Source organism: Toxorhynchites rutilus, chromosome 3 (genome assembly GCF_029784135.1).
Source record: "Toxorhynchites rutilus septentrionalis strain SRP chromosome 3, ASM2978413v1, whole genome shotgun sequence".
In the NCBI taxonomy this organism is placed as follows: Eukaryota; Metazoa; Arthropoda; class Insecta; order Diptera; family Culicidae; genus Toxorhynchites; species Toxorhynchites rutilus.
The window spans coordinates 300,192,400-300,214,492 of record NC_073746.1 but is presented as its reverse complement, the minus strand read 5'-3'; positions in this window follow the sequence as shown (position 1 = coordinate 300,214,492).

Here is a 22,093-nt window from a genome sequence, read left to right as displayed (position 1 = left end):
CGGCAGCGGAGGTTGTGCGAGAGATATGTGCGAGAAGATTAGCGGTGACCAGCTCTCGTACGGGGAAAACATGTTTCTCTACGTGCGATGCGGCACAAATTACGATTATTAGTTATTCGTGTAGATCTAGGTTCGCTAACTGTTAATTTGTGTTGCGGCGTGTTCATTTTCTTCTTTAATTTGATCGCTCCGAGTGCTGCTGCTGCTGATGCTCTGGTGGCGTTGATGGTGATGTTCATATTGATGATGATGATGGTCATCCTCTCCCGGAGTTTGGGCAATTGAAGTACCGGCACGGATGGTTCAATACCGAAAAGTACCATTCGCTGAAGAGCATATCATTAGCAGCGGGAAAGATTGACGAGCCGTTGTCGCACCTTTTTTTCCCTAACACTCCGGTTCAAATAGGGGTTTCCATCGGAACAACAAAAATTGAGAGCATCTTCAAAAAAAAACAATCATGTCAAAATTTCAAAGTTGGCAGCACTTCGTGAACCGGTTAGCATCTGTCAGTAGCCCCAGCCACATCAAACGAGACAACCGTAAACAAATTTGTCCCAAATTTCACGCCGGCAAGCGCAAATTATCCCATATCATCAAAAACCAACTATACTTGACATCACTTTAATGGCTGTAATTGAAAATTATGTTGTACGCATGCAAATGAGCACCGGGCCAACAACTTTATCGCCATCGACGAACGAACGGTTCCTCTCTCCAGGTGTGTTCGGCTCCTTGCAAAGTGTCGCACCGTTCGCCGCCGAAAATACTACTCAAGGCTCCTCGTTGCAAAACAGTGATTACATCGATGATAAATTTGCGTCGTTTGGACGTCGCATCCCCGCGTCGCAACTGCAGGGCTTCATAAATTTCCAGCTTGTAATAACACTAATTATATATAATAAATTTACCTTTAATGCGTCCTCTCGCAAGAGAACGCTGAAGTCCTGCGCGGTAAGAAGAAAGCAATCGAAAGGATGGCAAGCGAACATGCGTAACAAACATTTGGCACATTTACGGTTGAAAGCTGCGCTGCAAGTCGAATGCCTCCCGGGACCGGAACCGATCGGTTGAGGAAGTGCTCTTTTGGGAATCTGTGTCAGATGACAATGCGGTTGCTTCACGTATCAGAGAGAATTCGCCCGGATGGTGTGTTTATTGAGCATAACTAACAATCCGATCGGATGATTATTCATGGGCAGCAATTAGTTTATTGTTTATTTTTACCCACCGCGAACAGTATTTTGCAAGGGACGCCCTTGCGAACCCCCGTTCCGATTTATTTTACCACTTTGAATGCCTTTTTCACGGCTCGTTGATTTATTCCCATTTCCTCCGCACCTCTTACAGGTAGGTGGATCGATTTCATTTTAATACCCGCTTCCAGCGATTGGTTTATTTATTTCACGTCTCTACTTTTTTATAATTAAACTTTCTCACTTTTCGTTCGATCAGTGGTGATCGATGCGAAATCCTCGAAATCGAAATCTATTTGTTTCCCCAACTGAACCTGTCGATTTGACACTACAAATGATCTGATAACAATGGTAACCTGTGTGTTTGCGTACCCACAGGTTGTTAGTTTAACAGATTGGCCGCAAGCTCCCCTTCCGGCGACTTGCAAGAGTCTAATTACCGTTTATTCACGGCGCCGTTTACCGTGAATTCGACAGTTAGCTGTGTTTGTTGACTCGCTAGAGTGACTTAATTCTGCGTTCGGCCTGATGAAACTAGCCGATAATCGTCGATGGATTGACCTGAACGAACCCGAGGCGTTCCGTTCCGATCGCTGCCTTTCGTCTCAATTGTCCGGGGCTTCCTGCCGTCGTCCGATCGACCCGCGGATCCGCGTGGCTTACACACGCGGTCTAATTTCCGATTGACGACGGTGACGATAGACAATGAACCGTCCGAAATCGTGCTCGACAGGGAACGGGGGGCGTGGCATGGAGCCGGTGCACAAACAAGTCGACGTTTTTTCTTTACCTTCAGAGGTGTGAATTGATTGCGAACAAACAGACCGTCACTTTTCGGTGGATGGCACACACTGTGAAATGTGCGCACAGCAGCAGCAGGATTCGGAGAGTTTACAATCAACGGGTTGGGACTATTGGCGGCTTCCTCTTGTGACATGAGGGTAGCCATTATCTCCGAAAAGACCGAATTTCAATGGCAGTTCCTGCAGCGATGGCATGACCAATGGATTTGGTCACACCGGCCGTGTGATCTGATTCAATTCAACAGAGTTAAGCTGTTCGTGGTTTGTCTTCGGACTTCAATCTGACTTCGCGACCGATTCTTGTAATTGTGAGGAAGTGCTTTAAGAGGGTTAGAAGGTGGTTTATTTTCACAATGTTAAAGCTTTGCCGTTCTACGCATAGTGAATGTAAAGACATGGGTCACCTAAGCAACTTTGTATACTTGAAATATTTGGAAAAAAAAATTAGAAGGAAAAGCCAAAAATGTTTTCTTAATTGTTTCCAAAAATTTATAATTTAAAATCTATTTTTTTTTATTAAATCATTTATTTTTACAGGCTCAGTTACATAAGTTTAAAGGAGCCAAACTCCTGACAATCAGACACGAATATCGATAACTTTTAGGAAGACATATATTTGGGACATGTAATCAAGGTCTAAGCTAGCCAACACATCTTCCTCTAGCCCGAAGAGAGTTTTCCACCATGCAGATCTCTTTTCTCTTTTTTGAAAGTCGAAAACAAGTTTTCGGAACATTCTATTTAGATAAAATTATAGTGTCGTATGAGAGTTAAAAGGTTTACTATCTGTTTTCAGAATAATGGTTTTTATTTCTCTAAAAAATACGATTGTATGTGCTAATGTATGAAAATTGACTCAAACTCATAATCGTTCGCTGACTGAAATCTCTACTCGATTTCGAAGGCGTTGGCCAATTTCCTAATTCCATCATTATTATGGTATCTCTTGTTCATTGCAACTATCTTTAGCTGTCTTCAGTCTTATCTACGAGTTTTTTGGTGTATTCAGAAGGTATATTTATCAATTTTTTACATTAAGTGATTTTTAAAATCGTTATTTTTAAAAATCTAATGGTTTCTAAATTCCCTACACAGATAACTTTCCCAAATTCTATCCCATTTTGTTGGTACTTTGCTTCATATTTTCCTTCAGGATGATCGAGTAAACATTCTGACCCAATCCACCATCGATGAAACCCAAATTCCTCATACATGCACTCTCATATCATCCCTCCACCACCACCATGTTTAAACATTGCTTTTGGATTTTTTTTACGTTTAATTCAACGCTAGCTTCCTCCATACGAAACGATACCCAATCGGAGTCAAAAATATCAAATTAGGACCCATATATGGAAATAACATCTTACCAGTAAGACTTTGAAGTGTTCATGCTGCTTGGAATAATAAAATTAGAGTTACTGATCTTTTTTTTTGCTGAGAAACGGTTTGTTCCTCTGTGCTCGGGCATTCAAGTTGCTCTTCCTAGCACATTACAAACTTTTTGTTTGCTCAATTTGGTTTTTATCGATGGTGTAACGGATCAGAATGTTTACTTGAACATCCTAAAGGTGTAGTATGTAGCAAAGTGTGAACAAAATGAGATGGAATCGAGGATTCAAGTTTTGCCAAGACAATGACCCAGAGCTCAAGACATATGAAGTTCACACATGGTTACATTACAATTACTCAAAAGTTATTGATATTCCTCCACAATCTTCCGACATCACTTTTAAGACGCGACGCGAGACAAGACATAACACTTACTGTTCTTACTTAATTAAACGAATTAAAATTTACCTTATGTCGACCGGTTTCGGGCGCGAAGCTGCACATCTGCGGGACAATGTCCGACTGATTACATCTTCGTACATGTTGCGTAGTCGTCCGAAGATTTAAGAGATAAGTTACTGAATTCTCTGCTCCGTCAAGTTGTACAAGCACGATGTGATGGGTGGAACGTCTTCATTCAACAGCGGCTTCTGGGAGTTGCTGATGAACATTGATTCCCATGCGTTAAGTTGTGACGATTTTTGGACATATTTAATCAGCTTTGCTTTCGTCCAATCGATTTTATGGTCGAGGCTGGTGGTGTGTGCCGCTACTGCTGATTCGTTCGATTTGTTGTTCTCTACCGCTGTTTTATGCTCCCTTATGCGTACCTTTATTTTCCTGCGAGTTTGCCCGATGTATACAGCGGGCCAATCTCGGCGCGGTATTTAGTAGATCCCGGATTTCTCATCGGGAGGAATCTTGTCCTTGAGGTTACACAATAAATCACGAAGTGTATTCCCACTTTTGTACACTATGTGTAGTCCTTGCCGTTTGAGCGTTTTTTTGATGGGGTTCGTGATTTTGGGATAAAAAGGTAGAGTTATTCTTTTTATGTCGTCTATCTCCGGTTGTAGTGTTGTGATGTCTCGTGTGTATTTCTTGCGTTTGTGTTTTCGGAAAACCTTCTCGACAAATTCCTTTCCATAACCATTTACTGTGGCCGCTTTGTAAATCAGTTCTTTCTCCTTGGAAAACTCTGCTTTTTCAATGGGGACATTGTAAAGGCGGTGTGCCATGGAGTGGAAGGCGGCTTGTTTTGACGTAGAACTACGTCTTTCATTAAGGGTGCCAAATCAGAAAACAGGTCACGTTTTTATGAAAAAAAGTTAACGTTAATAACTATTTTTGCCGCGAACGGATTTTGACGATTTATATACCAAAGGAATCGGAAATTCCCTAAGATTTATTTTTGTGCTATATATTATAATCCCCTGATGTGTGAATGGTTTAAATTGATGAAAACTAGAATCATTTCCATTTTCCCATACTTTTGTTCCGCTCATTTGTGAGCTTCCCTACCCATGCCGCTAATAACGAGCAACTTATCCGTGATCAACGAAGGGGAATGATTTAGAGGCGAATGAACTGAATAGCTTAAACCCTCTTAAAGCCAAAAAGAAGAAGAAGGGGAATGATTTAAGGCCACCGTGAATAAGGAAAAGAAGAAGAAGAACGAATGAAGGGGAATATTTGCCTGGAGCATAAATATTGGATCTCGCTGAGGCAAACTTTCAGTATCGTTCAAGATATGAAGTAATGAACTGAACATCGCTTCTTCCTCCTTGTTTTGCGTCATCACATGTCTTCGTTTCGGATTGTGCTATAGACGCGACTAAATTACTTACTCGCTGATGTGACGCCATTCCATTAAGGTTCTGAACTACACAATTGTGTGGGAAATCATCAAACAAGGCTATCATCGTCTCACCAAAAAAATAATTGTTCAGGAATTTTGTGTGTGATTTGGTTTCGCATGACAGTAGCAAAACTATCTCCACCGAGGATGACAACTCAGCTAATGGAGACCGGAAATATCAAAAGAAAGGGCTTCTGTTGAGAAGAGCGCAAAGCAGAGATACGTGTGTATGTGTAAAATAATATCCTAAGTTATTAACAAGCTACTTGAACAAAATAACAGCGTAGTTCTACGTCACAAAAAGGTCGTGTCTTGAACACAAGCTCTTATAATTGTTTGTCCACCAAAATGGTTGGAATCACTTGTAATGAAGCGGTTAGTAGAAGTTGGTTTACGGTGGATTCCAAATTTTAGGGATTTTTGGGATTTTTGGGATTTTTGTCTTATTTTCTGGTAATCTCTAAATCCAGAAAAGGCAATTTTCCATCCCGTTCTTTTTCACAAGTGAATGTAATTGAATTGTGTCGAGAGTTTAGCATGACAAGCGTTCGCTCTAGGTAGCGTTCTTTCACCGATGCGAAAATATCATCAACGTGTCGTATCCATGTTCGAGGGAAAAGTTTATCTTTTGGAATCTCAACCTCAAAGTCACTCATGAAGACGTTTGCTAGGAGCGGTGAAAGTTTGCTACCCATGCTTAACCCAAACGTTTGCCTATAAATTTTTCCCCTGAATGCGAAAAAAATCTGTTTCATGCACACTTCGGCAACAAGAAGGTAAGACTCGATGCAATGATGTGGCGCACGACTTCGTTCTAAGTGTCGGCGTAGGCTTTTTAGAGCTTCTACGACAGGTACGCTAGGGAAAAGGGCTGCAACGTCGAACGAAACTAAAATTTCCCCGCGTCTTACCTTATCTCCTTCAAGCTGTCTTATAAGATCCACTGAATTTTTAATGCTTCTCCCATGGGTTACGGGGTATTTCTTCATTTCCTCCACCAACCACCCGGCCGTTTTTTCCGTGGGCGTTCGGATGTTTGAGGACATGGGTCGCATTCCTACAGGATTTTTGTGGATCTTCGGTAAACAATACAGTTGTGCCACAATCGGGTTGGGGACATGAAATTTCCGTTCAAGTTTGTCCTCACCCATCAGCCGTGCTACACTATGTCTCGCCAAATTTGCTTCCTTGATCATGCCGGCAAACAAAAATGACAAACAAAAAGATCCCCTGAAATGTTTTTGTTTGCCATTTTTGAATTTATTTTCTTCATATGGACCAGCATCGATCATGTCAAGGACACGTGAATCGTAATCTTGCTTATCTATGATCACAACAGCATTCCCCTTATCGGCACGAGAGTCCAAAAATCGTCACAACTTAACGCATGGGAATCAATGTTCATCAGCAACTCCCAGAAGCCGCTGATGAATGAAGACGATCCACCCATCACATCGTGCTTGTACAACTTGACGGAGCAGAGAATTCAGTAACTTATCTCTTAAATCTTCGGACGACTACGCAACATGTACGAAGATGTAATCAGTCGGACATTGTCCCGCAGATGGGCAGCTTCGCGCCCGAAACCGGTCGACATAAGGTAAATTTTAATTCGTTTAATTAAGTAAGAACAATAAGTGTTATGTCTTGTCTCGCGTCGCGTCTTATAAGTGTCGTGAAGTTCTTACGTTGCACAGCAATTAAAAATAATAAGGCTTCCGACATCAACCCAAGTAAAAAACAAAAGAAGTTATTTGTGTAGAAATTTAGAAACCATTAAATTTCTAAAAATAACGAAATTAAAAATCACTTAATAAAAAAATTGATAAATATACCTTCTGAATACACCAAAAAAACTCGTAGATAAGGCTGAAGACAGCTAAAGATAGTTGCAATGAACAAGAGATACCATGATAATGAGAGTATTAGGAAATTGGCCAACGCCTTCGAAATCGAATAGAGATTTCAACCGGCGAACGATTATGAGTTTGAGTCAATTTTCATACATTAGCACATACATTCGTAATTTTTAGAGAAATAAAGGGTGTGTCACATCAAATTGCATCACGGAAAAAACGCTGTAGAAATTCGCCCAGTAGACCGATCCTTTTGAAAATTTTAGACAGTAAAATTAAAACTATTTGACAATTTTTGGCATTTTCTTTTTATTCATACTTCGAGCCCAAGCCCGTATGCTCGCACCTTCCTCTTTACCCCGTCCATAAGGTTCTGTACAACGTCAGGTTGTAGTTTTTTTTGAACAGAAATCCATTTTCTCTTGAAGTCCGCCTCCGATTTGACAACTTTTGGGTTCTTCCGGCGGGCCTGCTTCATAATCGCCCAATATTTCTCTATTGGGCGAAGCTCCGGCGCGTTGAGCGGGTTCATTTCCTTTGGCACGAAGGTGACCCCGTTGGCTTCGTACCTCTCCAACACGTCCTTTGAATAGTGGCACGAAGCGAGATCCGGCCAGAAGATGGTCGGGCCCTCGTGCTGCTTCAATAGTGGTAGTAAGCGCTTCTGTAGGCACTCCTTAAGGTAAACCTGCCCGTTTACCGTGCCGGTCATCACGAAGGGGGCGCTCCGCTTTCCGCAAGAGCAGATCGCTTGCCACACCATGTACTTTTTGGCAAACTTGGATAGTTTCTGCTTGCGAATCTCCTCCGGAACGCTGAATTTGTCCTCTGCGGAGAAGAACAACAGGCCCGGCAGCTGAAGAAAGTCCGCTTTGACGTACGTTTCGTCGTCCATTACCAGGCAATGCGGCTTCGTCAGCATTTCGGTGTACAGCTTCCGGGCTCGCGTCTTCCCCACCATGTTTTGCCTTTCGTCGCGGTTAGGAGCCTTCTGAACCTTGTATGTACGCAGGCCCTCCCGCTGCTTGGTCCGCTGGACGAATGAACTTGACAAATTCAGCTTATTGGCGACATCCCGGACCGAACTTCTCGGGTCACGTCTAAACTGCTTAACTACGCGCTTGTGATCTTTTTCACTGACGGAGCATCCATTTTTGCCGTTCTTCACCTTCCGGTCGATGGTTAGGTTCTCGAAGTATCGTTTTAGTACTCTGCTGACCGTGGATTGGACGATTCCCAGCATCTTACCGATGTTCCGATGTGACAACTCCGGATTCACGAAATGAGTGCACAGGATTAATTCACGACGCTCTTTTTCGTTCGACGACATTTTTCCAATTTTCGAAAAATTGACAGTGAAGCATGGCCAACGTGATCTATACACTCTTATCTGATTATAAGCGAAAGCTGAAGATATAATTCCTAAAAATTAAATTTCTACAGCATTTTTTCCGTGATGCAATTTGATGTGACACACCCTTTAAAAACCATTATTCTGAAAACAGATAGAAAACCTGACACTATAATTTTATCTAAATAGAATGTTCCGAAAACTTGTTTTCGACTTTCAAAAAAGGGAAAAGAGATCTGCATGGTAGAGTACGATTACGGATTTGAGTCACTGTATATGAATAGCCCTTACAATTTCCAACAAGTCGTTCATACATCGGAAGATGGGCACTTTTACAGGGAAAAAGTTTTTCTAATAACATCTTTTTTATGTTTTCTTTAAAAAAGTACAACTAATCCTAATTTTGTTTAAAGTCAAGATAGCGATATAGTGTACTGGACAAAGTTTTAGATCTAATTAAAATATGAACTTTTGTTGGAGACGTCAACTCTCTATCTGTTATAGTTTTTGGAATATAGACAATTTTTGTATGAAGACTCCTGAAAAAAAAGTATGTTTTGCTCGTAACATTTTTGTATGCAAATTCTCACGTTCGACATGTTCTTGACATGTTTCTAGATAGAGAAAAGTTAGCAGAGCATGTAAATAGGGATAATTTATACATAAAATTGTTACGTATTAAACATTAATAGTATTTTTTCAAAGAAAAAAATGAAAAAGTTATTTCACTTCTATCTGAGATGGTGCTCCCAACGGCTAGTCGAGTTGGCATGAAATTCGTCAAATATCATTGTTATTAGGTATTCGCTAACAAGGTGTATACGTGTTCTGTTAAACTTTTTTTGTTTTGTTTTTTTTTTGTTTTTTTAGTTCGTTCTTCCAAACCAGAAATGAGCTTCAAGCGTGACAGAAAATTCTTGTAATTGAACCGATTCATTTATTATGTATCTACAAAAATAAATGTTATGCCTAGAATATCAACATGGGACGATTGAGATTGATGTTGTTTTTTTAAAAGCTGAAAACAAACAATAACTTTCTTTGTGTTTCTCCGGAAGATTAGGCGTAAAAATATCGTTTTATGAAGAAAAGTGAAAATTGTCAATGTGAAAATGTAACATGGGACCACTATGCGTAGAATGGCAGTTTAGGTAATCAAATTTTTCTTTTTCTTTTTTTTGCTCTCCACTTACATCCATTTCGACGGTACTCTTATTTGAAAATCCTAGAGTTGAGCTCCAATTATTAAAAAAAGTCACAGGAGGGTTGTGTCCGAGACACAACCGCATAGATAACGTAGGATTTCGTTAGGCTATCTGTTACATGCTGATTTTGGATATGTTTGAAGAATTACATCGTTAAACTCTTTGATAATGATTTGGTGGCCCTGAAAAGGGCAGTTTTGTTAATCGTTGGGTATTGTTTGTTCGCTTCACCAGTGTTTACAACCGAGTGTTAATGACAAAAGGATGGTGTTTAGCAGGGCTCGAAATCTTCGGAGGTGAAAAATGAAGACCGACTCTACTCTCAGTAGCTTCGCTTCGACTAGAACTGCTTCGGCAGTCCCCGCCAATAAAAAGTGACTTGACTAGAAAATGAACTGACTAGCGTTGACTAGCGAGGATGACTGGTGAACTAGTCCAGCAGTGGATATTTTGACTGACGCGACTTATGAATACAAATCTGCCTCTTCATTCAACTAACTTCAATCCACACTTCCATTTCTCCCTGACACTAATTTTATATCCGCGTACGCAATCTTATTTTACGTCCAAATAAAGAGGAACGAAAACTTGATTTCTGATGCAAAAAAGTAGTTACCCCATCAATGGACGGTATATTATCTACCCATCATGAACTCAAACCAACGAACTTAGACATTTATCAAGTATGTTATAAAGGTCCTCACGTTCTTCTTCTTCTTCTTCTTCTTCTTCAATGGCACTAACGTTCCTAGAGGAACTTCGCCGTCTCAACGTAGTATTACTTGCGTCATTTTTATTAGTACTTAGTTGAGATTTCTATGCCAAATAACACGCCTTGAATGCATTCTGAGTGGCAAGCTCTAGAATACGCGTGATCACAGTGCAAGTCGGGGGAAATTTTTTTGACGAAAAATTCCCCCGACCAGAACGGGAATCGAACCCGAACACCCGGCATGTTAGTTATGACGCTAACCACTCGGCCACGGGAGGTCCTCGCGTTAGTATTAGTAAATAGCGAGCAAAATAGCGCACACACACTGTACGCTATTTTATACGTGTGAGTAATTTTCGTGCGCGATACAAAAAAAATCAAGCTCATCTGTTGCGTATATCAAACCACGATGAACTCGAACATCGATGCATGCACACGCACATGGGAGAGAGAGAAATAAAGGAACGAATTCGTTTTGGGGGAAGTCACTTCAAAATGCAATGAGGACAATTTGACTGGGAAGAATGAAATGATATAGTCGAGTCGGTAGAGGGAGATAGCGACTAAACGCCCGACTGACCGTTTAGTCGTTTTGTCGCAGAAACTACGTGAAGAAGCCAAAAGTCATTTTCGACTGAATACGGATATAGTCAGTCAGATAGTCAGCTGACTATCCTGAATTGACTATGACTATGCCGAGCCCTGATGTTTAGTCGTTGAATGGTGCGTATCAAGATAGAAGATGCTGAAGTGAAATGAGATATGATGAAAGCCGTCCTCTGTGGAGATGGCTCCTGTGTTATGTGTGGGTGAAATAAAGAAAAAAACTCACCAATGCAATATAATATATAATAATATATAAGATAATTATCGTTACACAATTTTCAATTTTTCTCACCAGAAAAAAACATGCACATGTACTTTATTAGAAAACCTATTTGAAATGGAAAAGGTAATTTTATTTTACAATTTCTACTTTCTGAGTGTTTATTCAAACCATTTTCATTTCCGCTTCAAACCCAACGGAACTCGATGTTATATGCCTCAATGCGAAGTTCAATTCAACTAACAACACCTAATGTGATGTGTAGAACTTATGGGAAATCACTTTTTCAAATATTCCTTCACTTTTCCAATTTTTCTCGCCGCATGGATTTTCCTTGGGTGAAAATAAATACAACAAAACAGACAGCTTAACACGTTCGTCGCCCAACGTGACGTTTTTGAGTTTCTTGCAGAGCCCAACTTGCGATAAATTATTAAATGACGATCGAACTTAGTTTGTAGATAACTTTTACATGATCTAGCAATGTGTGTTTTCAATTGAAGACGAATTGAGGACAATAACACATGCCAAAGTCATATTATAGGGGTTTTGCAAAAAAAAAAACCGCAGTACAAACCATTCGTACTATAAATTAATAAAAAGTATAGTATAAATAGTATAATATTATGGTTATGATTTTATTATTTTTCTTCGTAACCTATAGTTACATTTAGGTGCCTTTTCTATCAAATTCCTTCTAAAAATCCTACTCAATTTGAGCGAGGAAAGTGTCACCCATATCTGGGTGACGGGCCGTCGAAAGTGTTAAACCGGACGATCCATTTTCCAGCGGGCACACATTGGTGTTAATTTATGAAAATTGAAATGAATCGTTTTATATTTCAAGTCATTTTCACACAAGAATAAATTTCTACCAATCAGAACTGGGTATTTCCGTTAGGATAGGGGTAGAGATTTTTCAATTGTACGATAGTTTCATGACATATATTATTATATTGACATATATTATTAGCTGGCCCGGCAAACTTCCTCAGCCCAAAATTTGTTTTTTGTTATCAATACCTTCAAACATTCACGTTTTCTTGCTAAGCGCGAGTTCATGAGTCCAATCGCAGAGCTATTCATTGATTGATCTTCTAATCGACCCCGTTGAATTTACCTTTCACTAAAAAAATCCAAGTAGGGGAGAGGGACGCAAGTTGGCGACGTTAAGCTTTGGCGAGCCCTGGATCTTGGAATTATTTTTTTTATTGTTGATGCTGATTCATATAGCCTGAATTGTTTTCTATCATACTATCTATTGGTTGGGCAAAAAGCGTCGAATTCGCTTTTTGTCTCCACGTGGAGGCAAGATGGCGAATGCCTGGAGGCAAGTTGGCGAATATGGTTTGGTCACCTAAAAATCAACAAAATGTAATGAAAATTATTTATTTATCCTTTGTTGGAACAGTGGAAATGCCATTTTCATCAACACTGTAAATGTCACACGCAGGAAAACGATACTGAGCTCGTATATCTCCCAAAGTTCGAAAAAATAAGTCACAATTTTTTTTATTGAATGCCATTAATCGAGCCGCTGAGGTATTTTCTGGCTTTCTCAAAGATAGCTTATGAGCCTTCATGAACATTTCAACCCATGTCCGTCCCGCGCATGTTCCTTTGAAAGGGTGCTCTATGCCATTTTTAATCGCAAACTAATAGGCAATTCTTCGAAGCTGGACCTGAATGTGGCTTGAAAGCGGCCTTTATTGGACGACGTATCCTGAAATTGATATAGATTTAGTATTTGTTGCATAAAGAACATGGAAACGCAAATGCTGAATTGAAATTCTAACCTCCATGTCTGGATATTTTCGTCGATAGCGTCTCAAAGTTGGTTCTGACACACCGAACTGTTTTGAAGCACCCAGAACAGACAATCTATAGCTTCTATAGCTTTCATAACATTCTCCAAACTGGTGTCCGATCAATATCGGTCTCTTTTTCGCTTATAAGTTCTAACCATCTGCAATAAAAAACCAAAAATTAACATAATGTTGCAGTTCGCCAACTTGCCCCCAAGCGACTTTTTCAATAAAAAAAATTGAACTAAAAAAAAATCATGATTGAAACTCGCCGGAAACAAACAGATTATGTACAATAGAGTACCTTCTTTGTTTTTAAGAGGCTTTAAACTTTGTAGTTCATTCGCCTCTATATGAGTACCTTTATCATGTATAAAATGATTTTGAAATTTTAACTTTTCTCATAATGTGGATAATGAAATTTAGAAAAACGGAAAAAAATAACAAAATCACGATTTTTCTCATTATTATTTTTCACTTTTTTTTGTGATAACGTTTTCGGCATAGTTACCGAGTACAAAGTTTGGCCTTGTTATGATGCATCTTCAGTAAAAAGTAGGTGGCGCTACCTTCATTACAACGGGTCAAATTACCGATTCGTCATCTTGCCTCCCTCGCCAACTTGCCTTCCTCTCCCCTACTTCTACCAAAACTAAACTTATCATCATATCAGATTATTTTCACACACAATTCGCGTTCAAGATTTTTCAACCACTTGCAAATAACATGTTTCTCCGTTACATGGAATAAATGTTTGATACAGGAAGCATGATATAATAAAGACAGACTTCTCCCCTCATCTCCCCTTAGAGAGGGGTCTATTCACCATAGAAACGTGTCGTGCCCCCTAAAATATTCACATGCCAAATTTGGCTCCATTTGCTTGACCTCCATATCCCTAATTTGGTTTCGTTTGTTAAATTAATTCTCGAGTAATGCAGAAATTTGTGTTTCATTTGTATGTCAGACAGACAGACAGACAGACAGTCATAGCTATGGACGATTGAAAATAGGTAATTTTAGTGTTAACAAATTATAGGAGGTTGTGTCCAAGATACGACCGCATTGTTGACGTAGAACTACGCTGTTATTTTATATAAGTCGCTTATTTATACCTTCGGATATTATTCTATAATGCTGTGAAATTTTAGAAACAACTGCTTAGTAGAATAATCTCTGAAATGTTTTTTTTTATTGTAGAATCAGTTGACGATAATTGATTGATGATTCATTCTTGCCCTCGCAAAACAATACACAATGCATTGAAAATTCACCTCGAACGCTTTTCCGGTGGCCTTTTTCGCAATTGACATAGACTCCGCTACAGTCGATTATATACATGTTGCACCAGCACCATTATTCCACATCTCATGACTACATCCATATATCTTTGGCACCGCATGGAAACAACAACAATGTCAACACTTGCAAGTATCAAATATCATGCTACATGTTATTTAGTATTGCCTCAAAGGAATCGCACCTCTAGGCATCGTTCGTACAACGCAAAACAAGCGCCAAACAAGCGTTCGCCATAGCAAGCATACAGAGCCATACATTGGTGGCTTGAAACTACCAGGAATATAAACACTTCTCATCATTTTGCGCTATTCTCAAATGAAACGCTTCTGTTAATATTACTGGCCTCGAGAAAAGTTGCATTACTTTCTCATGCTCGAGGGAAGCGCAGCTGTCACCCTTAGTGGGGGAAGTTTTGCTACTGGCAAGCGAAACCTAATCACATACAAAATTCCAGAACGACATTTACTTTCTTGGTGATTAAACAAGCGAAATAAACTCTTTTTGTTAATAACAACCTCGAAAACAGTAGCAATGCTTCATTATGATCAATATAAGCGCAAATGCAATCCTAGTTGAAGGCAGTTTTGCGACTGGCACGCGAACCCAAATAACTTATAACATTCCAGTAAGACATTCAAGATGCTTGGTATTCCCCAAATAATTTTTTGGCGCACAACTTTAACGCCTGCTTCGCCATAACGTCAGTTTAATGCATTGATGCATTTTCAAAGGCACCAACGAAGCCCTTATGATGACGGGAAACAAACAATCTTAACTGCTTTGAAAAAGACTGAATTATGCCACACAGCTTGTTCTCTGCTGTAACACCCATCGATGCGAATTCGCCAAGAGCGTCAAGAGCGACCGCCTTCATCACCTGCTGGGGGAGTTTGATTTTGGTTGCTGCCTGGGTAACGGCGTTTACATTTTCGACCGACGCACAGTGGTCCAAAAGTGCAAAAACGTGATCGTGAGGGATTTCTCCAAAACGGTTAATTTTACGTATATGATGTCTTCGGAGAAGTTTTAAAGTACAACGAGGGACACCTTTTGAGGGCTGCCATTTTGAAATGAATCCCCCTAAAAGTGAGATCCAAAATCCATTTTTTCAGCTTAAGAGATAGGAAGTTGGTGTCTTCATAAAAATTATAGTTCTTATCAAAACAAACAATTTTGCTGAAAACGTCAACTTTCTATCTATTCAGGTAAAAAAATTATGGGACATTTTTGGTGAAAAGCACCAAAAAATCATATTTTCGTCCTAACTTTTCCTCTTGATTTTTTACAATTTTATAATGTTTAGAGAACTTTTTTGCCTAGTCAAAACACACATTTTTGACGCACGTTGTTTTTTTCTATCTCTTATATGTTTGGGGATATTGGAGTTTTTATGTTAAAATTGACCTATTTTTGAACTAGGATATTTCATAAAGGGGCAGATTGGGGCAGACCAAACCGATTACAAATTAAAGTACAAGCAAAATGCTGCAAAACCGCACTTCAAGTGTATAATATGATTTTTTTGGTGCTTTTCACCAAAAATGTCCCATAACTTTTTTACCTGAATAGATAGAAAGTTGATGTTTTCAGCAAAATTGTTTGTTTTGATAAGAGCTATAATTTTTATGAAGACACCAACTTCCTATCTCTTAAGCTGAAAAAAATGGATTTTGGATCTCACTTTTAGGGGGATTTATTTCAAAATGGCAGCCCTCAAAAGGTGGCCCTCGTTGTACTTTAAAACTTCTCCGAAGACATCATATACGTAAAATTAACCGTTTTGGAGAAATCTCTCACGATCACGTTTTTGCACTTTTGGACCACTGTGCGACGCGCCGAAGTCGCCTACTTCGCTGTTGTAGCTTTTCACTGCACCAACATCGCGTGCATCATTAGATGACGCTTGCCTCGAAATTTTATTGCCCCTGGCAATGCGTTCGTTTTTTGCAGGGCTTGAGCCTGCCTCTTCTTCTTGTTCATCACACACTACGCGAAGCGTCCAATTTATGACGCGGGAAGAAAAACACAAGATACGAATAACGCGAAAAACGAAAGAATAACCAAATAACGCTATCCAAGTTGGATTACCACTGGTGGGGTCCAATCTTAGATCGAAGCGCAGCGAAAGCAGAGTGAACTGGATTGCTCAACAGTCCAATGCCGAATGAAAGTTTGCTTCATCTTCTTCTTCTTCTTTGTTTTTAAGAGGCTTTAAACTTTGTAGTTCATTCGCCTCTAACAGTTTGCCTCAGCGAGATCCACTGTTTATACTCTAGGCGAGTATTCCCCTTCATTCTTCTACTTTTCCTTTGTTCACGAAGACTTTAAATCCTACGATTTTCCCTCCGTTGGTTGCTCGTTATTGACAGCTCTGTTCGGAAAAGCACACAAATGGACAGCACAAATGTATGGGAAAATGGAAACGCCTGAAGTTTTCATGAATTTTAACCATTTACAAACCAGGGGATTCTAATGTATAGCATAATAAACAAATCTTAAGGAATTTCCGATTCGTATAGTATGTAAATCGCCAGAATCCGTTCGCGGCAAAAATAGTTATTAACGTTAACTTTATTTCATAAAAACGTGACCTGTTTTCCGATTTGGCACCCTTAATGAAAGACGTAGTTCTACGTCAAAACAAAAAAAAAAGCGTTCGCGTTAACAGGAAAAAGTTTGCAGACAAATTTTTCGATCAACATTCGTGTCAAACGCCAACAAATCCTACAGAATCATTGGAAATAACTTCACAAACTATTTCTAAACGACTCGAAGCTACAGCATACATCCAAAAGCAAGGACATTAAGTTCCATACAAGTTGAAAGCGAGAGATGTTAAACGGCAATGGATTCACTACGACAATCCAAAACGTATGAGAAATAGGCATGAGAAATGTCGCAGCACAACTAGTGTCAAAAAAGATACATTTTATTCAAAAAATTTCATCACAATCAAGTGGCTGAAGACATGTCAGAATGACCGAATTCTGATCCCATGGTCATCCAACGCATAATTACTGGCGACGAAACATGGTACAAATGACAATAACTCAATTGCAGCTCATCATATTGGCTCAATTCAATTTGATATGTCGATCATCTGAATCGGTCCGGTAGCTCAAATGATTTTTCGGACCATCCATTTTGCGATATGGAACTAAACTATAAATTATAATGAAAATTTGAGAACCACTACATCGGTTTGGCATATTGGTTCAGAAATTTGCAGAAATTTGACATCAAGTTTTTTTCATTCAGCTATAACTCCCCTAAAAATAAACTCTCGTGGGCACACAATATTTTTCAGCTAGAAGAATAATTTAATGAGAAAAACGCCAGTGAAACCACATCAAACGATCGATCGGGTCGGGTTCTTATTTCTGAAAGTCATACACTTCCTGTGGACAACACGCAGAAAGTGGGGGCAATTACAGCAGGAAAACCAGATACAGTTTCACTTCGCCGGTTCCAGTCAGTGCTTTCCGCACAGAGAGACGCTGCTCAACGACCACCATCACCCAACAATAAGAACAACAACAGCAGGCTTGTATAATCTTCACTTTCAATTATCTCATCATTTATTAAACGATTATCGATCTTCCACAGCTTCAACGTCCATTATTGAGTTCTTGAAACCTTGCTCCCCCGCCTCCATCCCCAGCCAACGGAGACGCCGAGCAGCCGGCCCACTCGAAGCGAAGCGACTCATCTCCGGGAGAAGATTAAATTGGCCACCGGACCGTCGTAGGCATTGAACTTTCGTGTGATCCATATGGCGATTAGTTTCGTGGCCCAATGCGGCGCGCGCTTCGGGCTGTATTCAAAAAAAAAAAAAAAAAATTGTTCCAATGTTGGGGACAGGAAGTTGGTTATTTTCGGTAAAGGTCTTCCCACCGATGGTATAATTTTTTGAAGATTTTTTTCTATGGTTTATTAGTATGTCCGAGAAGATTCGCGTCAATTTCGGTAAACCGAGCGATTTTTATTGTTGATTTATTGGTGATCTATTTGATTACAATGCAGCTGATTGAGAATTTAAGTAACAGTTCGGCTGAAAAGTTCATAAGGTTGACGTCTAGATGGCGCCTCTTGCAAAAATCTACTTGACTATCACAAAGCACCATCTATCAATAGATAAGTGTCAGAATTTGACAGCAATCAGTCGATTGGTTCGCGAGTTACAGCATTGAGAGTGAAGCAACTTTTGTTATTGCGAAAAAAATGGAAAAATCACAAACGATGGCAAAATTGCATGAATTGGGCTTCGAATTGCTTCCATATCCACCGTATTTCCAAGATCTGGCCCCCAGCGACTATTTTCTGTTCGCAGACCTGAAGAGAATGCTCGCTGGCAAGAAATCTAAGACCGATGATGAAGTGATTACCGAAACTGAAGCCCATTTTGGAAAAACCGAAAGAGTACTATAAAAATGGTATCGAAAAGTTGCAATATCGCTATAATCGCTGTATCGCCCTCGAAGGCAGTTATGTTGAATAATAAAATTGAATTTAGCAAAAAAAAAATAGTTTTACAGTGTTACCTTATAAACTTTTTAGCCGAACTGTTAAGAGTTCTGATTGGAATCTAATTTGATAAACGATAAAATGAACCAGGATACCAAGAATTTACAAGATTGTGTCATTGTCACTGGCTGGGTGTAATATTTCGATTTCCGATTTTTTATCGGAAATTCTCTAAGGTTTGTTTGATGTGTTATACATTGCTACTCCCGGTTCAGTTAATAGTTTGACATGACAAAAATAGGAAGCATTCCCATTTTTCCATATTCCTGTTGTGTACTTTTCTGTGGTTCCCAAAATGGAGCCGAAACGCAGCTGCGAGACACTTTAAAGAAACTTTAAAGAAACTTTAAAGTGCAATAATTAGAAACGCTTGCAATGAATAGTGCGTTCACCACGGCAAACCACTAGTTGTTGCCGTGTTGGATCGATCGCGTCATTCGCATACGTATGCATGCTCAGTAGGGATGTAAGGAAAAAAATTCATCATCCAACTTCAAAAACCGGCCATGTACATTTTGTTTATTGGCCCAAAAAAATGACCTGTCAAAGTTTCAGCTCAATCGGACATGATTTAGAGGTGCCTCAAAGCGCTCAAAGTTTTGATTTTTTGATCCTCGAAAATCTTCCAAGGGGGGAATTAAGGAAATTTGGAAAATCGATTTTTTTCCGATGTCAATGACTTAAAGTGAATAAAACGTCGAGATCTGGTGTCATCCCAAAAAAAAAAAATGTTAGGCCGAAAATTAACCTTCTGGGCTTGAGTGGCAATGAAGACATGGAAAAAAATGATCATCGAATTTAAAGAACCGACCATATACATGAATAACCTGTGCAAAATTTCAGCTCAATCGGGCGGTGATTTAGGGGCGCCTCAAAGCACTCAAAATTTTGATGTTTTGCCGGCTCAAGCTAAGTCGTAAAAAGTCGATTTTCGGCCAAAATTTTTTTTTCGACAAAACACCAGATCTCGACGTCTTATGCATTTTTAAGTCATTTGGCATCGAAAACATTTTTCTGATTTTCCTAATTTCCTGAACTCCTCCCTTGGGAGATTTTCGAGGGTAAAAAAAATTAAAACTTTGAGCGTTTTGAGGCATTCCTACATCATGTCCGATTGAGCTGAAATTTTGCACGGATCATCTTTTTTGGACCAATATGGTCGGTTTTTCAAATTTGACATGACCATTTTCGCTGCCACCCTAATGCTCAGTGCAGAACTTCCGCTTACACGGAGACTACGAGGTATAAAATGGGAAAAAAATCCACTGGACGATGCGGAACCTGCATAACAGTTGAGCATCAAGGAAAAATTTGAACGACAATTGCAACAAACAAAGGGCCCTATTCCAGAAAACGAGACGAGCAATTCGTCTCGTCTCGCCTCGCCTTCATTCACTGTCAAGACGAGCAAAATATCCCATCCCAGTACACGAGTTTCATTGAAATTCGGTTTTACAGAATTACCGGTAATTTTACAATCAATAACCGATAATTTCGGTAATTTTTTTACGCCATAAATAATATTTACATTTATGCCGCTTTGGAATATTACTCGAGAATAAAATAAGATCTATGACTTCCGACCAACGACCTAAGAACTTCAGTTCAAAAAATCGCAACTCGATCTGAAAATGAAACACAAGATTCAGCTTCAGCGATGAAGAACTGACAGCGATAAAGATATTGGTTGATGCGCTCGGACCAGTTCTGGTCACTGTTGAACTGCTATTACGGAAGAAATGTACCCTTTATGAATCTGACGTCAGATTGCAATTTATGCTAGAATAGCTATCGGAGCAACTATAGGAACTTTCGAAGCAGCTGCTCGAATCCCCGATTGGAAGGATGGCAGAAAGACGTTTCGTATATGCAGATTCGTTCCCGTATATCAAAGATGGCCCAAACGCCCCCCGTCTGATCTAGGATGGTGACACTATCCAAACGCAGTGGATTAAGATGTAAACCTAGTTATAGATTTCTTCTTTAAAGTTTTCGTTTAAATATTTTTTCTCAGATTGTTAGTTATTTAGGCATATCATTTGTAAAATGACCAATTTAAAATTCTGGAAACATTCGGCATAAGGTTTCGAAAATCAATAAAAACTAAATTTTTGGATAAAAAACTTCGGTTTTGAAGACTGCGAATGCGAGTTTCAATGAAGTATTGTTATTTTTATTTTAAAACTATGTGAATGCGATTTAATTATGCAGATTTCTTTCATGAAATATAATCATGAATAGAACAACATTGATGAACGAGAAATAATAAATTTCTAAAATTGAATATTGGGTCTTATTATGTAATTTTAGTTGAATAGAATTATACTCTATTTTGCAGTCGGGTGAAAGCTGTCGGTATAATTCATCGAGCTGTTTGATTTACTCGTTGCATTTCTGATATTTTGCTTTGGGAGAAAAATCCCAAATTTCGTTTCAAAATATGCAGTTGATCGTTCGATTTAATTTACATAACAGGGGTCAATATTTCTGACAGATAGTTCTTATACCTCTAGGTAATTGAGAAATATAATAATAATGTTGGATGTATTTTTATGGAAAATAAATGTTTAGAATCTTCAGAGGGGCAATTTTCTTAAAAAAATCAACGATATCGATTGATGAGTTTTTATTCAAAATAAAGTATTATTTATAAATGATTTAGCAACCGATATTTATTTTTATTTTATAGAATAATTTATTATTGAGTTTTTATTATAATGACCAATTTTTTTCTTTTAATTAACCATCCTGTACTCGAGCATACTATCTCACATACCGAGAATCAATAAATCTGTTCTGAAAATGCTGAATTAAATAACAATTGAAACTGAATGAAGTTGAAGAAAAAATATTTTCTGGAGTTTGAAGATTCAATTATACTTTTAATTAAACATCATCACGCCTAGAAAAACACAATAGCAAAGTTACAGAGACTCGCACAGTCTGTGATACCGTGCGCGAATATACGATTTATGATTTTTGCGCGCGAGTACAGGAGAGTTGAAACTAAAGATGAAACGGACATCCGGTAGCTATCCGGCCAATATTTGCTACCCGGCTGGGTACCGGATAGTGACCGGATATTACAACAAAAATTCTTATTAACTTAAGATAAATCATAAGACAATAAACAAAAGAAATCTTTTACAAGTAAACAAGGTGTGATTACTGATATGAGAGAAATGTTATTATGTTATAATTTTATTCTATATTAAATATTAATTATTATCAACTCGTAACAGTATTAACTTCATAACAGTACTCAAAATTAACCAGTGCTAAATTATGATGACTAATGATGATGATGAAATAATGAATTTCCA